General features: G+C 34.2%; 8 non-coding genes across 8 annotated transcripts; all 8 read right to left on the bottom strand.

Moving 5' to 3' along the window:
* Nucleotides 1-6,000: 6,000 nt before the first annotated feature.
* Nucleotides 6,001-6,072, bottom strand: TRNAE-UUC (transfer RNA glutamic acid (anticodon UUC)). The gene has a single exon. It is a non-coding gene; the product is annotated as a tRNA-Glu (tRNA).
* Nucleotides 6,073-7,341: 1,269 nt separating this feature from the next.
* On the bottom strand, nucleotides 7,342-7,413 carry TRNAE-UUC (transfer RNA glutamic acid (anticodon UUC)). Its single transcript has one exon. It is a non-coding gene; the product is annotated as a tRNA-Glu (tRNA).
* A 1,269-nt stretch (nucleotides 7,414-8,682) lies between these two features.
* TRNAE-UUC (transfer RNA glutamic acid (anticodon UUC)) lies at nucleotides 8,683-8,754 on the bottom strand. The gene has a single exon. It is a non-coding gene; the product is annotated as a tRNA-Glu (tRNA).
* A 1,268-nt stretch (nucleotides 8,755-10,022) lies between these two features.
* Nucleotides 10,023-10,094, bottom strand: TRNAE-UUC (transfer RNA glutamic acid (anticodon UUC)). The gene has a single exon. It is a non-coding gene; the product is annotated as a tRNA-Glu (tRNA).
* Nucleotides 10,095-11,362: 1,268 nt separating this feature from the next.
* TRNAE-UUC (transfer RNA glutamic acid (anticodon UUC)) lies at nucleotides 11,363-11,434 on the bottom strand. Its single transcript has one exon. It is a non-coding gene; the product is annotated as a tRNA-Glu (tRNA).
* A 1,971-nt stretch (nucleotides 11,435-13,405) lies between these two features.
* TRNAE-UUC (transfer RNA glutamic acid (anticodon UUC)) lies at nucleotides 13,406-13,477 on the bottom strand. The gene has a single exon. It is a non-coding gene; the product is annotated as a tRNA-Glu (tRNA).
* Nucleotides 13,478-15,615: 2,138 nt separating this feature from the next.
* Nucleotides 15,616-15,687, bottom strand: TRNAE-UUC (transfer RNA glutamic acid (anticodon UUC)). The gene has a single exon. It is a non-coding gene; the product is annotated as a tRNA-Glu (tRNA).
* A 1,170-nt stretch (nucleotides 15,688-16,857) lies between these two features.
* TRNAE-UUC (transfer RNA glutamic acid (anticodon UUC)) lies at nucleotides 16,858-16,929 on the bottom strand. Its single transcript has one exon. It is a non-coding gene; the product is annotated as a tRNA-Glu (tRNA).
* Between the last annotated feature and the right edge of the window lie 1,927 nt (nucleotides 16,930-18,856).

The following is an 18,856-nucleotide window of genomic DNA, read 5'->3' as shown; positions in this document are numbered from 1 at the left end:
GGTCAAAAAAATTCTACACTCATCAACAAAGCCATAGAAAAAATCTCCATATTTTTAGGAATTTTTTACTATTTTTTATGAATTTTTTTATGTGTTAAATATTTTTTAATAATTAAATAAAATATCAGAAAATTATGAGTAATTATAATTGGCGCTGGCGGGAAACTAGCTATTTGAAAATTCAAATGGATTTCAAGATCAAACACGGTTTTCATCTCCTTCTTCGTCCAGAAATTGCCCAGATTTTCCAGAAACGGATGAACACGAAACATCAACCAAAACGAGTAAATGGATACTCGTTGGAAAGGTCTTTGAACCTAGATTACGAATCTCCACTTAATTTCTTCCAATTCTTCCTAGGTTCTACGGATCGAGCATGTTAGGGTTTCGAATCCAATGTTCAATTCAAGATATCTCATGCTACGGTTCACTACTTGCAAAACTAAACACATATCCATGATCTATGATGAACAGGCTTCACAACGCATATAATAATTGCACATTTCATGAGATTCGAAAAAACTCCAACCTGTAATGGCAGTGCTAAAACCAGCGTCCTTTGCTCTCAATTCCTTGAAACAGCAAGAGTAGAGGGATGAGGAAGATGATAAGTGGTGCTATCCGCAACTGCCTTTGCTCCTATCGTCCATAATTCGATTTTGCCATTGTTGAGGTAATTTTGGACAGTTGAGAATCCGAGCCTAATTCCTTCCAATGTGCCAAAACAGATGGTGTAGATGATGCAAGGGTTCCAAATCAAAAAGAATCACCAAAAACGGTTAAGAATTGAGGATGAAACTTGAGATTGAAGCTTGTTGTGTTCTTGAGGGTTTGGAGAGAATGTGAGAGATCTAGATCCAATCTTGGGAAAAGTGTTTTTCTGTTATGATTAGGCAAGGATTTAGAATATATATGTGTGCTTAATTGATCACTAATCATGTAATTAACCAATTTGGCATAATTAGTGATAATGTAATTTTTGCAAATGAGGGCAAAATAGCCAATTCACAATGACAGCACATGCCAGCTCAAAATTGGTTCCAACATGTCCAAAACACCATATGTGAAGTGTAGAAACAATTCCCATTGCAATTGGTTGCTTAAATCTCATTTTCACTATGTGTATGTAAAGTATCCATTTTTAACCATTTCATTTTTCATGCCAAAACTCAAACCATGTGCATTAACCATGAAATGAATATTCAAACACACTTAAAATGCCATTCCTGAGGTGTGGGAAAAAGTCCCATTCAAAAATTCCCAATATTTTGACTTTTGGACAATTTTGCCCCTGGTCCAATTCAGCTGTCCAGTTGAAAAGTGACTTTTTGCCTTGGCCATTTTTGAACAAATCCAATGATGCACCCTCAAAGTACATGTCAAATGGAGTTTGTGCATATAAAGAACTTGCAATTTGGACAAAGTATGTGGTAGTTATGGCCTCCTGATTACGGATCTTTTCTGAAATTCACTGAGCCATATTTTGCAAACCGTACATTGGATTTTCAAGTTCTTGGACTTTTTGGAAAGGTGAGAACAAGACCTACATCTGTCATGTTGAACAATTTTTCATTTGAAGCTTCCTTGGACTTCTGTTTTTGAGGTCAAAAACTTTCCACTTTTGGAAACTTCTATTACAAGTCAGTTGCTATTTTTGGCAGTTTTTGTCCTGACTTGATTTTCTTCATTCTTAAGCTTTGAGATGTCAAATATCACTTGTTCCAACATGAATGAAGTGTATCCAACTCATTTCCACCTCCACATCCATCAGATCAAGCACAGTTGACCACAGTTGACTTTTCATCTGATAGATGAATTTGGCAATGCATAGATCAAACTGAGCCCCAATCCTCAACTGAAATGGCTCAAGGGTGAAACCCTAGCCTCAATAAACACAATATAATCACATAATGAACCCCATAACCATCATAAACCCCATCTCCTGATCCAACCCTGATTGGCCCAATACAACTGATTAGGGTTGACCAGTGGTCAAAACCCTAATCTCAAGGAATCTTCTTCAATCTCCTGATGACATCCAACCATGATGATGATGATGTATCAATTCAAACAATATGAAGACCAATACCCTTGGAGAATCATAAAATCCTAATCCACAGCCCAATCCTCAGATGGCCAGTGATCAATCAGTAAAACCCCTAGGCTTGCACTTTGACTTCCTCATCTTCTGATCAAGACTTGAGAGGATAGCTTGCACAATGTAACCACATGATATGCAATATGCAATGCCTAATGACCTAAAAATGTAATGCAATATGTTAATGCTAGTCCCAAGAGAGGAGGGCAAATTTTGAGGTGTTACAACAAGGATTAATGAAAATATAAGTATCATAGAAATATTTAATTAGGCCTTTAATTAAATATGCTCCCACTATTTTACTCAAAACAAATGACCCTCATCATCTGATTCGGAAAATCCCGTTGGAAGATTTTCTAGTGGGTCAAGATCCATATTTCACTTCGTTCTAAGTCCGCGTAGGCGGATTACACAAAACTAGGTTATTTAGGTAGGAACTCCTTCCAATTGTATCTTATACAACTCTCGAAAATTACTGTTGGGTGAATAACTCCTTATTCCAATCCATCATATGGATTATTCCCAACTCTTGCTTCTAAACATATATAATAAAATTATAATTAAGTTTGAACCATTGTCTTAGCAGTTGGATATTACATTTATCCCATCGCACCCTACTAATATAGAACATGCACCTCGCGTAGGCGAAACCTACATATCCTATACCAATCTTGATGAGTGCTAAAACTTGGAAGGCAAACACATATAATATTATTATAATTTGTTTAGTTAAATTTGACCCATTGTTTTAACAGTTGGATATTACAATTATCCCATCGCACCTTACTAATATATAGATCATGCACCTCGCGTAGGCGAAACCTACATTATCCATTACTAGTCTTGATGAGTGTTAAAACTTGGAAAGCATAAAACTTAATATTTAGTTTTGAGGGAATTGCAATTTTACTGATCTCACCGGCTTGTTTATCATATAAACCGTCTCTCACATGCATCAACATACATTCACATGCATCAACATACATACAAACAAAATGAAACAGTTATGGCCCCTAGTGCAATTGTTCTCCCAAGCCAATGAGAGAACCTAAGCTAACCTACAACGATCTAAGCTTCTCCAAGCAAGATCTTCAAGGTTGTCCTCCTTTGGCACTGACTTCTTTGCTTTCTTCATATCATTACATTACATGAAAGAAACTCGTTTTACATACGAGGGAGTGAGATGAGAAAAGAAGTTACATTTTGGAGATTAAGAGAGAGGCACGACATGCAGGTCGTATTTTAAAACCCAAAATCAAACAAAGGAAAACTAAGGCCATAACCGATCACCACAAGACAATAATAAACACTTTATTATTATTATAATTAATTCCTTTAATTAATCAAATTAAATTTCGACAACCGATCACACTACGCAGAGTTAGCCGGGGGTCCGCTGCCCGGACAGCGGGAACGGGTGTTCCGCTGCCCGGTCAGCGGACGGTGGTCAAGGGGGCAGCGCCCCTTGCGGGGTCTAAGGGGCAGCGCCCCGCTCGAAATTTTTAATGAACAATTCATTTAAAAATTGACGTCGTTTTTCGTATCAACACTTGATACTTCAAAGCACTTTTTCTAGCCGAACCGGTGAATTTTTTCTTGCGTTAACCGGTTAACCATATGCGTTAACCGGTTAACACTGTTTGAAAACATTCAGAAAACTCTTTTCTGCCTTGCGTTAACCGGTTAACCAAATGCGTTAACCGGTTAACACTGTTTGAAAATCTCAAAAAATTTATTTCGCATTCCGTTAACCGGTTAACCATATGCGTTAACCGGTTAACACTGTTCCAAAATTAAAAAAAATTATTTCGTATTACGTTAACCGGTTAACCATCCGCGTTAACCGGTTAACACTGTTCGGAAAAGTGTTTAGGACGCACAACTCTTGTGCAATCAAACCCCAATCGCATAACTCTCTAACAACACAACCCTTGTGTCGTCACTAACCCTGATGCACCAATTTCAGACCGTCAAACACGTCTCGATTGTTAATTCAGTATGATTGATCAACATGTCATTGCTTCACCATACTAATGTCGGATCAAGAAGCAAACGACCATTGATCGCTCAAAGGAAAACAATCATCGAGGTTTTTGAATGAACGAAACAAGAACATTATATCATATATAATGTATTTTGCATCAGGGTTACATATATCACATATATGTAACTTGATCGATCTCAATTTAATCTTTGATTCATTCTGTTTTAATCATATTATTACATAACAAAAACAGATATCAGATTCATGGTTTCGTAAGTGGCTCTGATACCACTGAAGGAGAATTGCCATCCAAGGCGCAGCGGAATATAAAAATTTCTCCTTTAATGATCCTTACGAATGAGCATGATCAGTGATAGAATCGTTACCTCTTGTGGAGATTCAAACCTTTGGTGCAGATCTCTGACAATGATCAACCTTTGATACAGATCCACGGGGCGATCACGAACGTTGAACGATGACAACGTCTCTACTCAGTCCACACGAACGGATTCCTTCAATCGCAGTGCTAGCTGTTTGTGAGTGAAGGCTTTGAGTGAGAGAGAGAGATACGAAATTCCAACTCTTCAGTTGTGTTGTCTGGAGTGTGAATGCTTCTACCCAAGGGGTTCTATTTATAGAACCACTTGTGTGGGCTTCAAGCCAAAAAGCCCACTTAAGTGCATTTTGGCCCATATCTCAGAATATGCCAAAATCACTTAAGTATTTGGTACTTTACCATATTTCGTATTCTTCTTAAGTACACCGTACCTTACGATGTTCCTTAATTATTCTATCTCTCATCAATCCGTCCTTTGTGTGTGACCCTATAGGTTTTCGCGGCGTTGGCAATTATATTAAATCATGCATTTAACATAATAAACAGTGAGCGGTATCTAGCAACACATCACTGCTACCCAAGTCACGAAAATGTCATGTGATCTGACAAAACCTCATGTGATAATAATTATGTGTATAATTACCCCTTTGCCCTTATGTCTATATTGAACACAAGGTATAGACCGTGTCACCCTTGTCCAGTTCAATATTGGGCCCATAGACATTTATCCTGTTACGCAGGATTGGCAAATTCCATCTAGGACACTCATGTCCCTCAGCATGCTTCGTGGAGTACCCATCAACTGTCTTTATGGTCATCCAGTTACGGATAACGTTGGATCAGTAATAAAGCACTCAACTCTACATCTAGGATCCATAGTGGTTTCAGGTCGAAGAGTGGTATACACTATTATCACCATGAGAATAACTTATGACACTTTGCATAACTTTCTATATAGTATTCTCATAGCGGGTCAATCCGGTATAAATATTACTCCTAATATTCATACCTATGTTTAAGACTTGATAACTCTTTATCCATGATCCATGAGATGTGATCATCAGTCTACAAACATAATAGTCTTAATGCTTTAATGTTATCCCACTTCACATTAAAGCTCGACTACGGATACTTTAAGAATAGTGTCCTTATGTTTAATGTGTTCTCATGATTAAGTCACACTTAATACATTAAACGGACTATCTATTCTAGGGACTTTATTAATCAACCATTAATAAAGAAAATGCCTTTTATTATTAATAAATAATTCGATACAAGTACCAAAAGTATTGGCCTCTAGGGCTTACACCAACATCCACAACCTCAAAAGCGATACAATTAAGTTAACTTTCCCACATGCCGTTGAAATTATATAAAAAAATGTGGGTCTCCTGGTTGAAAGCTAGATATCCTAACCGTTGGAGGACATTGGAGTATTTCTTTTAGTTGACAATGCGTCAATAATTTTTTAAAATTGATTTCTTCATTATCTTTTGCCTTTGTGACAGATTCCACAACCTCAAAAACGATACATTTAAGATGCGTATACCACATGCCAATGGTGGTATTATATATAAAACGTTCCATTGCCGGGAATTGAACCCGGGTCTCCTGGGTGAAAGCCAGATATCCTAACCGCTGGACGACAATGGAGAATTTATTTTTAATTTACAATGCATCAATAATTTGTCTAAATTAATTTCTTCATTATCTTTTGCTTTCGTGAAAGACTCCACAACCTCAAAAGTGATATAATTAACTTGACTTTCGCATATGCTGATAAAATTAACTTTCAGAAATTAACCTATGGATATGGTGAAATTATATTTTAAAAAGTTGGTCTGCTAGGTGAAAGCTTTATATCCTAACCGTAGGAGGACACTGGAGTATTACATTTAGTTTACAATGCATCAATGAATTTTCTAAATTGATTTCTTCATTATCTGTTGTCTTTGTGATAGACTCCACAACCTCAAAAGCGATACAATTAAGTTGACTATTCCATAAAATTAACTTACTAACCTATGGATATGGTGAAATTATATTTTAGAAAGTTGGTCTTCTAGGTGAAAGCTTTATATCCTAACCGTCGGAGGACACTGGAGTATTACATTTAGTTTACAATGCATCAATGAATTTTCTAAATTGATTTCTTCATTATCTGTTGTCTTTGTGATAGACTCCACAACCTCAAAAGCGATACAATTAAGTTGACAATTCCATAAAATTAACTTACTAAAGTTTAACTTTCGGAGACGGTGGTATTATATAAAAAATGTTCCATTGTCGGGAATCGAACCTAGGTCTTCGGTGACGCCTGATATCCTGACAGCTAGACGACAATGGAGTATTAGTTTTAATTTATCATGCATTATTAATTTCTCTAAATTGATTTCTTCATTATATTTTGCCTTCGTGAAAGACTCCACAACTTCAAAAGCGATATGGTTAACTTGACTTTCCAACATGCCGATAAAATTAAATTTTAGAAATTAACTTATAGATATAGTGAAATTATATAAAAAATGTGAGTCTCCTAGGTGAAAGCTAGATATCCTAACCGTTGGAGGACACTTGAGTATTTCTTTTAGTTTACAATGTATCAATGATTTATCTAAATTGATTTCTTCATTATCTTTTGCCTTTGTGATAGACTCCACAACCTCAAAAGCGATACAATTAAGTTAACTTTCCCACATGCCGTTGAAATTATATAAAAAAATGTGGGTCTCCTGGTTGAAAGCTAGATATCCTAACCGTTGGAGGACATTGGAGTATTTCTTTTAGTTGACAATGCGTCAATAATTTTTTAAAATTGATTTCTTCATTATCTTTTGCCTTTGTGACAGATTCCACAACCTCAAAAACGATACATTTAAGATGCGTATACCACATGCCAATGGTGGTATTATATATAAAACGTTCCATTGCCGGGAATTGAACCCGGGTCTCCTGGGTGAAAGCCAGATATCCTAACCGCTGGACGACAATGGAGAATTTATTTTTAATTTACAATGCATCAATAATTTGTCTAAATTAATTTCTTCATTATCTTTTGCTTTCGTGAAAGACTCCACAACCTCAAAAGTGATATAATTAACTTGACTTTCGCATATGCTGATAAAATTAACTTTCAGAAATTAACCTATGGATATGGTGAAATTATATTTTAAAAAGTTGGTCTGCTAGGTGAAAGCTTTATATCCTAACCGTCGGAGGACACTGGAGAATTACATTTAGTTTACAATGCATCAATGAATTTTCTAAATTGATTTCTTCATTATCTGTTGTCTTTGTGATAGACTCCACAACCTCAAAAGCGATACAATTAAGTTGACTATTCCATAAAATTAACTTACTAACCTATGGATATGGTGAAATTATATTTTAAAAAGTTGGTCTTCTAGGTGAAAGCTTTATATCCTAACCGTCGGAGGACACTGGAGTATTACATTTAGTTTACAAAGCATCAATGAATTTTCTAAATTGATTTCTTCATTATCTGTTGTCTTTGTGATAGACTCCACAACCTCAAAAGCGATACAATTAAGTTGACAATTCCATAAAATTAACTTACTAAAGTTTAACTTTCGGAGACGGTGGTATTATATAAAAAATGTTCCATTGTCGGGAATCGAACCTAGGTCTTCGGTGACGCCTGATATCCTGACAGCTAGACGACAATGGAGTATTAGTTTTAATTTATCATGCATTATTAATTTCTCTAAATTGATTTCTTCATTATATTTTGCCTTCGTGAAAGACTCCACAACCTCAAAAGCGATATGGTTAACTTGACTTTCCAACATGCCGATAAAATTAAATTTTAGAAATTAACTTATAGATATAGTGAAATTATATAAAAAATGTGAGTCTCCTAGGTGAAAGCTAGATATCCTAACCGTTGGAGGACACTTGAGTATTTCTTTTAGTTTACAATGTATCAATGATTTATCTAAATTGATTTCTTCATTATCTTTTGCCTTTGTGATAGACTCCACAACCTCAAAAGCGATACAATTAAGTTAACTTTCCCACATGCCGTTGAAATTATATAAAAAAATGTGGGTCTCCTGGTTGAAAGCTAGATATCCTAACCGTTGGAGGACATTGGAGTATTTCTTTTAGTTGACAATGCGTCAATAATTTTTTAAAATTGATTTCTTCATTATCTTTTGCCTTTGTGACAGATTCCACAACCTCAAAAACGATACATTTAAGATGCGTATACCACATGCCAATGGTGGTATTATATATAAAACGTTCCATTGCCGGGAATTGAACCCGGGTCTCCTGGGTGAAAGCCAGATATCCTAACCGCTGGACGACAATGGAGAATTTATTTTTAATTTACAATGCATCAATAATTTGTCTAAATTAATTTCTTCATTATCTTTTGCTTTCGTGAAAGACTCCACAACCTCAAAAGTGATATAATTAACTTGACTTTCGCATATGCTGATAAAATTAACTTTCAGAAATTAACCTATGGATATGGTGAAATTATATTTTAAAAAGTTGGTCTGCTAGGTGAAAGCTTTATATCCTAACCGTCGGAGGACACTGGAGAATTACATTTAGTTTACAATGCATCAATGAATTTTCTAAATTGATTTCTTCATTATCTGTTGTCTTTGTGATAGACTCCACAACCTCAAAAGCGATACAATTAAGTTGACTATTCCATAAAATTAACTTACTAACCTATGGATATGGTGAAATTATATTTTAAAAAGTTGGTCTTCTAGGTGAAAGCTTTATATCCTAACCGTCGGAGGACACTGGAGTATTACATTTAGTTTACAAAGCATCAATGAATTTTCTAAATTGATTTCTTCATTATCTGTTGTCTTTGTGATAGACTCCACAACCTCAAAAGCGATACAATTAAGTTGACAATTCCATAAAATTAACTTACTAAAGTTTAACTTTCGGAGACGGTGGTATTATATAAAAATGTTCCATTGTCGGGAATCGAACCTAGGTCTTCGGTGACGCCTGATATCCTGACAGCTAGACGACAATGGAGTATTAGTTTTAATTTATCATGCATTATTAATTTCTCTAAATTGATTTCTTCATTATATTTTGCCTTCGTGAAAGACTCCACAACCTCAAAAGCGATATGGTTAACTTGACTTTCCAACATGCCGATAAAATTAAATTTTAGAAATTAACTTATAGATATAGTGAAATTATATAAAAAATGTGAGTCTCCTAGGTGAAAGCTAGATATCCTAACCGTTGGAGGACACTTGAGTATTTCTTTTAGTTTACAATGTATCAATGATTTATCTAAATTGATTTCTTCATTATCTTTTGCCTTTGTGATAGACTCCACAACCTCAAAAGCGATACAATTAAGTTAACTTTCCCACATGTCGTTGAAATTATATAAAAAAATGTGGGTCTCCTGGTTGAAAGCTAGATATCCTAACCGTTGGAGGACATTGGAGTATTTCTTTTAGTTGACAATGCGTCAATAATTTTTTAAAATTGATTTCTTCATTATCTTTTGCCTTTGTGACAGATTCCACAACCTCAAAAACGATACATTTAAGATGCGTATACCACATGCCAATGGTGGTATTATATATAAAACGTTCCATTGCCGGGAATTGAACCCGGGTCTCCTGGGTGAAAGCCAGATATCCTAACCGCTGGACGACAATGGAGAATTTATTTTTAATTTACAATGCATCAATAATTTGTCTAAATTAATTTCTTCATTATCTTTTGCTTTCGTGAAAGACTCCACAACCTCAAAAGTGATATAATTAACTTGACTTTCGCATATGCTGATAAAATTAACTTTCAGAAATTAACCTATGGATATGGTGAAATTATATTTTAAAAGTTGGTCTGCTAGGTGAAAGCTTTATATCCTAACCGTCGGAGGACACTGGAGAATTACATTTAGTTTACAATGCATCAATGAATTTTCTAAATTGATTTCTTCATTATCTGTTGTCTTTGTGATAGACTCCACAACCTCAAAAGCGATACAATTAAGTTGACTATTCCATAAAATTAACTTACTAACCTATGGATATGGTGAAATTATATTTTAAAAAGTTGGTCTTCTAGGTGAAAGCTTTATATCCTAACCGTCGGAGGACACTGGAGTATTACATTTAGTTTACAAAGCATCAATGAATTTTCTAAATTGATTTCTTCATTATCTGTTGTCTTTGTGATAGACTCCACAACCTCAAAAGCGATACAATTAAGTTGACAATTCCATAAAATTAACTTACTAAAGTTTAACTTTCGGAGACGGTGGTATTATATAAAAAATGTTCCATTGTCGGGAATCGAACCTAGGTCTTCGGTGACGCCTGATATCCTGACAGCTAGACGACAATGGAGTATTAGTTTTAATTTATCATGCATTATTAATTTCTCTAAATTGATTTCTTCATTATATTTTGCCTTCGTGAAAGACTCCACAACCTCAAAAGCGATATGGTTAACTTGACTTTCCAACATGCCGATAAAATTAAATTTTAGAAATTAACTTATAGATATAGTGAAATTATATAAAAAATGTGAGTCTCCTAGGTGAAAGCTAGATATCCTAACCGTTGGAGGACACTTGAGTATTTCTTTTAGTTTACAATGTATCAATGATTTATCTAAATTGATTTCTTCATTATCTTTTGCCTTTGTGATAGACTCCACAACCTCAAAAGCGATACAATTAAGTTAACTTTCCCACATGTCGTTGAAATTATATAAAAAAATGTGGGTCTCCTGGTTGAAAGCTAGATATCCTAACCGTTGGAGGACATTGGAGTATTTCTTTTAGTTGACAATGCGTCAATAATTTTTTAAAATTGATTTCTTCATTATCTTTTGCCTTTGTGACAGATTCCACAACCTCAAAAACGATACATTTAAGATGCGTATACCACATGCCAATGGTGGTATTATATATAAAACGTTCCATTGCCGGGAATTGAACCCGGGTCTCCTGGGTGAAAGCCAGATATCCTAACCGCTGGACGACAATGGAGAATTTATTTTTAATTTACAATGCATCAATAATTTGTCTAAATTAATTTCTTCATTATCTTTTGCTTTCGTGAAAGACTCCACAACCTCAAAAGTGATATAATTAACTTGACTTTCGCATATGCTGATAAAATTAACTTTCAGAAATTAACCTATGGATATGGTGAAATTATATTTTAAAAAGTTGGTCTGCTAGGTGAAAGCTTTATATCCTAACCGTCGGAGGACACTGGAGTATTACATTTAGTTTACAATGCATCAATGAATTTTCTAAATTGATTTCTTCATTATCTGTTGTCTTTGTGATAGACTCCACAACCTCAAAAGCGATACAATTAAGTTGACTATTCCATAAAATTAACTTACTAAAGTTTAACTTTCGGTTATGGTGGTATTATATAAAAAATGTTCCATTGTCGGGAATCAAACCTAGGTCTTCGGTGACGCCTGATATCCTGACAGCTAGACGATAATGGAGTATTAGTTTTAATTTACAATGCATCAATAATTTGTCTAAATTGATTTCTTCATTATCTTTTGCCTTCGTGAAAGACTCCACAACCTCAAAAGCGATATGGTTAACATGACTTTCCAACATGCTGATAAATTTGAATTTCAGAAATTAACTTATGGATATAGTAAAATTATATAAAAAAATGTGAGTCTCCTAGGTGAAAGCTAGATATCCTAACCGTTGGAGGACCCTGGAGTATTTCTTTTAGTTTACAATGTATCAATGATTTATCTAAATTGATTTCTTCATTATCTTTTGCCTTTGTGATAGACTCCACAACCTCAAAAGCGATACATTTAAGATGACTATACCACATGCCAATAAAATTAACTTTCTGAAGTGAACTTCCGGATATGGTGGTATTATATATAAAATGTTCCATTGTCGGGAATTGAACCCGGGTCACCTGGGCGAAAGTCATATATCCTAAACGCTGGACGACAATGAAGTGTTTTTTTTACTTTACAATGCACCATTATTTTTTCTCAATTGATTTCTTCATTATCTTTTGCCTTCGTGAAAAACTCCACAACCTCAAAAGCGATATAATTAACATGACTTTCGCATATGCTGATAAAATTAACTTATGGATATGGTGAAATTATATTTAAAAAAGTGGGTCTTTTAGGTGAAAGCTATATATCCTAACCGCTGGAGGACACTAGAGTATTCCTTTTAGTTTATAATGCGTCATTATCTCTTGCCTTTGTGATAGACTCAACAGCCTCAAAAGCGATACAATTAAGTTGACCATTCCATTAAATTAACTTTATAAAGGTTAACTTTCGAATATGGTGGTATTATCTAAAAAATGTTCCATTGTCGGGAATCGAACCCGGGTCTTCGGGGATGCCAGATATCCTTGCAGATGGACGACAATGGAGTGTTAGTTTTAATTTATAATGCATTATTAATTTCTCTAAATTGATTTCTTCATTATATTTTGCCTTCGTGAAAGACTCCACAACTTCAAAAGCGATATGGTTAACTTGACTTTCCAACATGCCGATAAAATTAAATTTTAGAAATTAACTTATAGATATAGTGAAATAATATAAAAAATGTGAGTCTCCTAGGTGAGAGCTAGATATCCTAACCGTTGGAGGACACTGGAGTATTTCTTTTAGTTTATAATGTATCAATGATTTATCTAAATTGATTTCTTCATTATCCTTTGCCTTTGTGATAGACTCCACAACCTCAAAAGCGATACAATTAAGTTAACTTTCCCACATGCCGGTGAATATATATAAAAAAATGTGGGTCTCCTGGTTGAAAGCTAGATATCCTAACCGTTGGAGGACATTGGAGTATTTCTTTTAGTTTACAATGCGTCTATAATTTTTTAAAATTGATTTCTTCATTATCTTTTGCCTTTGTGATAGACTCCACAACCTAAAAAACGATACATTTAAGATGCGTATATCACATGCCAATGGTGGTATAATATATAAAACGTTCCATTGCCGGGAATTGAACCCGGATCTCCTGGGTGAAAGCCAGATATCCTAACCGCTGGACGACAATGGAGAATTTATTTTTAGTTTACAATGCATCAATAATTTGTCTAAATTAATTTCTTCATTATCTTTTGCTTTCGTGAAAGACTCCACAACCTCAAAAGTGATATAATTAACTTGACTTTCGCATATGCTGATAAAATTAACTTTCAGAAATAACCTATGGATATGGTGAAATTATATTTTAAAAGTTGGTCTGCTAGGTGAAAGCTTTATATCCTAACCGTCGGAGGACACTGGAGTATTACATTTAGTTTACAATGCATCAATGAATTTTCTAAATTGATTTCTTCATTATCTGTTGTCTTTGTGATAGACTCCACAACCTCAAAAGCGATACAATTAAGTTGACTATTCCATAAAATAACTTACTAAAGTTTAACTTTCGGTTATGGTGGTATTATATAAAAAATGTTCCATTGTCGGGAATCGAACCTAGGTCTTCGGTGACGCCTGATATCCTGACAGCTAGACGACAATGGAGTATTAGTTTTAATTTACAATGCATCAATAATTTGTCTAAATTGATTTCTTCATTATCTTTTGCCTTCGTGAAAGACTCCACAACCTCAAAAGCGATATGGTTAACATGACTTTCCAACATGCTGATAAATTTGAATTTCAGAAATTAAGTTATGGATATAGTAAAATTATATAAAAAAATGTGAGTCTCCTAGGTGAAAGCTAGATATCCTAACCGTTGGAGGACCCTGGAGTATTTCTTTTAGTTTACAATGTATCAATGATTTATCTAAATTGATTTCTTCATTATCTTTTGCCTTTGTGATAGACTCCACAACCTCAAAAGCGATACATTTAAGATGACTATACCACATGCCAATAAAATTAACTTTCTGAAGTGAACTTCCGGATATGGTGGTATTATATATAAAATGTTCCATTGTCGGGAATTGAACCCGGGTCACCTGGGCGAAAGTCATATATCCTAAACGTTGGACGACAATGAAGTGTTTTTTTTACTTTACAATGCACCATTATTTTTTCTCAATTGATTTCTTCATTATCTTTTGCCTTCGTGAAAAACTCCACAACCTCAAAAGCGATATAATTAACATGACTTTCGCATATGCTGATAAAATTAACTTATGGATATGGTGAAATTATATTTAAAAAAGTGGGTCTTTTAGGTGAAAGCTATATATCCTAACCGCTGGAGGACACTAGAGTATTCCTTTTAGTTTATAATGCGTCATTATCTCTTGCCTTTGTGATAGACTCAACAGCCTCAAAAGCGATACAATTAAGTTGACCATTCCATTAAATTAACTTTATAAAGGTTAACTTTCGAATATGGTGGTATTATCTAAAAAATGTTCCATTGTCGGGAATCGAACCCGGGTCTTCGGGATGCCAGATATCCTTGCAGATGGACGACAATGGAGTGTTAGTTTTAATTTATAATGCATTATTAATTTCTCTAAATTGATTTCTTCATTATATTTTGCCTTCGTGAAAGACTCCACAACTTCAAAAGCGATATGGTTAACTTGACTTTCCAACATGCCGATAAAATTAAATTTTAGAAATTAACTTATAGATATAGTGAAATAATATAAAAAATGTGAGTCTCCTAGGTGAGAGCTAGATATCCTAACCGTTGGAGGACACTGGAGTATTTCTTTTAGTTTATAATGTATCAATGATTTATCTAAATTGATTTCTTCATTATCCTTTGCCTTTGTGATAGACTCCACAACCTCAAAAGCGATACAATTAAGTTAACTTTCCCACATGCCGGTGAATATATATAAAAAAATGTGGGTCTCCTGGTTGAAAGCTAGATATCCTAACCGTTGGAGGACATTGGAGTATTTCTTTTAGTTTACAATGCGTCTATAATTTTTTGCCTTTGTGATAGACTCCACAACCTCAAAAGCGATACAATTAAGTTAACTTTCCCACATGCCGGTGAATATATATAAAAAAATGTGGGTCTCCTGGTTGAAAGCTAGATATCCTAACCGTTGGAGGACATTGGAGTATTTCTTTTAGTTTACAATGCGTCTATAATTTTTTAAAATTGATTTCTTCATTATCTTTTGCCTTTGTGATAGACTCCACAACCTAAAAAACGATACATTTAAGATGCGTATATCACATGCCAATGGTGGTATAATATATAAAACGTTCCATTGCCGGGAATTGAACCCGGATCTCCTGGGTGAAAGCCAGATATCCTAACCGCTGGACGACAATGGAGAATTTATTTTTAATTTACAATGCATCAATAATTTGTCTAAATTAATTTCTTCATTATCTTTTGCTTTCGTGAAAGACTCCACAACCTCAAAAGTGATATAATTAACTTGACTTTCGCATATGCTGATAAAATTAACTTTCAGAAATTAACCTATGGATATGGTGAAATTATATTTTAAAAAGTTGGTCTGCTAGGTGAAAGCTTTATATCCTAACCGTCGGAGGACACTGGAGTATTACATTTAGTTTACAATGCATCAATGAATTTTCTAAATTGATTTCTTCATTATCTGTTGTCTTTGTGATAGACTCCACAACCTCAAAAGCGATACAATTAAGTTGACTATTCCATAAAATTAACTTACTAACCTATGGATATGGTGAAATTATATTTTAAAAAGTTGGTCTTCTAGGTGAAAGCTTTATATCCTAACCGTCGGAGGACACTGGAGTATTACATTTAGTTTACAATGCATCAATGAATTTTCTAAATTGATTTCTTCATTATCTGTTGTCTTTGTGATAGACTCCACAACCTCAAAAGCGATACAATTAAGTTGACAATTCCATAAAATTAACTTACTAAAGTTTAACTTTCGGATACGGTGGTATTATATAAAAAATGTTCCATTGTCGGGAATCGAACCTAGGTCTTCGGTGACGCCTGATATCCTGACAGCTAGACGACAATGGAGTATTAGTTTTAATTTATCATGCATTATTAATTTCTCTAAATTGATTTCTTCATTATATTTTGCCTTCGTGAAAGACTCCACAACCTCAAAAGCGATATGGTTAACTTGACTTTCCAACATGCCGATAAAATTAAATTTTAGAAATTAACTTATAGATATAGTGAAATTATATAAAAAATGTGAGTCTCCTAGGTGAAAGCTAGATATCCTAACCGTTGGAGGACACTTGAGTATTTCTTTTAGTTTACAATGTATCAATGATTTATATAAAAAAATGTGGGTCTCCTGGTTGAAAGCTAGATATCCTAACCGTTGGAGGACATTGGAGTATTTCTTTTAGTTGACAATGCGTCAATAATTTTTTAAAATTGATTTCTTCATTATCTTTTGCCTTTGTGACAGATTGCACAACCTCAAAAACGATACATTTAAGATGCGTATACCACATGCCAATGGTGGTATTATATATAAAACGTTCCATTGCCGGGAATTGAACCCGGGTCTCCTGGATGAAAGCCAAATATCCTAACCGCTGGACGACAATGGAGAATTTATTTTTAATTTACAATGCATCAATAATTTGTCTAAATTAATTTCTTCATTATCTTTTGCTTTCTGAAAGACTCCACAACCTCAAAAGTGATATAATTAACTTGACTTTCGCATATGCTGATAAAATTAACTTTCAGAAATTAACCTATGGATATGGTGAAATTATATTTTAAAAAGTTGGTCTGCTAGGTGAAAGCTTTATATCCTAACCGTCGGAGGACACTGGAGTATTACATTTAGTTTACAATGCATCAATGAATTTTCTAAATTGATTTCTTCATTATCTGTTGTCTTTGTGATAGACTCCACAACCTCAAAAGCGATACAATTAAGTTGACTATTCCATAAAATTAACTTACTAAAGTTTAACTTTCGGTTATGGTGGTATTATATAAAAAATGTTCCATTGTCGGGAATCGAACCTAGGTCTTCGGTGACGCCTGATATCCTGACAGCTAGACGACAATGGAGTATTAGTTTTAATTTACAATGCATCAATAATTTGTCTAAATTGATTTCTTCATTATCTTTTGCCTTCGTGAAAGACTCCACAACCTCAAAAGCGATATGGTTAACATGACTTTCCAACATGCTGATAAATTTGAATTTCAGAAATTAACTTATGGATATAGTAAAATTATATAAAAAAATGTGAGTCTCCTAGGTGAAAGCTAGATATCCTAACCGTTGGAGGACCCTGGAGTATTTCTTTTAGTTTACAATGTATCAATGATTTATCTAAATTGATTTCTTCATTATCTTTTGCCTTTGTGATAGACTCCACAACCTCAAAAGCGATACATTTAAGATGACTATACCACATGCCAATAAAATTAACTTTCTGAAGTGAACTTCCGGATATGGTGGTATTATATATAAAATGTTCCATTGTCAGGAATTGAACCCGGGTCACCTGGGCGAAAGTCATATATCCTAAACGCTGGATGACAATGAAGTGTTTTTTTTACTTTACAATGCACCAATATTTTTTCTCAATTGATTTCTTCATTATCTTTTGCCTTCGTGAAAAACTCCACAACCTCAAAAGCGATATAATTAACATGACTTTCGCATATGCTGATAAAATTAACTTATGGATATGGTGAAATTATATTAAAAAAAGTGGGTCTTTTAGGTGAAAGCTATATATCCTAACCGCTGGAGGACACTAGAGTATTCCTTTTAGTTTATAATGCGTCATTATCTCTTGCCTTTGTGATAGACTCAACAGCCTCAAAAGCGATACAATTAAGTTGACCATTCCATTAAATTAACTTTATAAAGGTTAACTTTCGAATATGGTGGTATTATCTAAAAAATGTTCCATTGTCGGGAATCGAACCCGGGTCTTCGGGGATGCCAGATATCCTTGCAGATGGACGACAATGGAGTGTTAGTTTTAATTTATAATGCATTATTAATTTCTCTAAATTGATTTCTTCATTATATTTTGCCTTCGTGAAAGACTCCACAACCTCAAAAGCGATATGGTTAACTTGACTTTCCAACATGCCGATAAAATTAAATTTTAGAAATTAACTTATAGATATAGTGAAATAATATAAAAAATGTGAGTCTCCTAGGTGAGAGCTAGATATCCTAACCGTTGGAGGACACTGGAGTATTTCTTTTAGTTTATAATGTATCAATGATTTATCTAAATTGATTTCTTCATTATCCTTTGCCTTTGTGATAGACTCCACAACCTCAAAAGCGATACAATTAAGTTAACTTTCCCACATGCCGGTGAAATTATATAAAAAAATGTGGGTCTCCTGGTTGAAAGCTAGATATCCTAACCGTTGGAGGACATTGGAGTATTTCTTTTAGTTTACAATGCGTCTATAATTTTTTAAAATTGATTTCTTCATTATCTTTTGCCTTTGTGATAGACTCCACAACCTAAAAAACGATACATTTAA

The sequence above is a fragment of the Lathyrus oleraceus genome, chromosome 7 (assembly GCF_024323335.1).
Source record: "Lathyrus oleraceus cultivar Zhongwan6 chromosome 7, CAAS_Psat_ZW6_1.0, whole genome shotgun sequence".
NCBI classification, from domain to species: Eukaryota; Viridiplantae; Streptophyta; class Magnoliopsida; order Fabales; family Fabaceae; genus Lathyrus; species Lathyrus oleraceus.
Note: the sequence above shows the minus strand (reverse complement) of the source record. Positions and strands in the feature narration are given on the sequence as shown.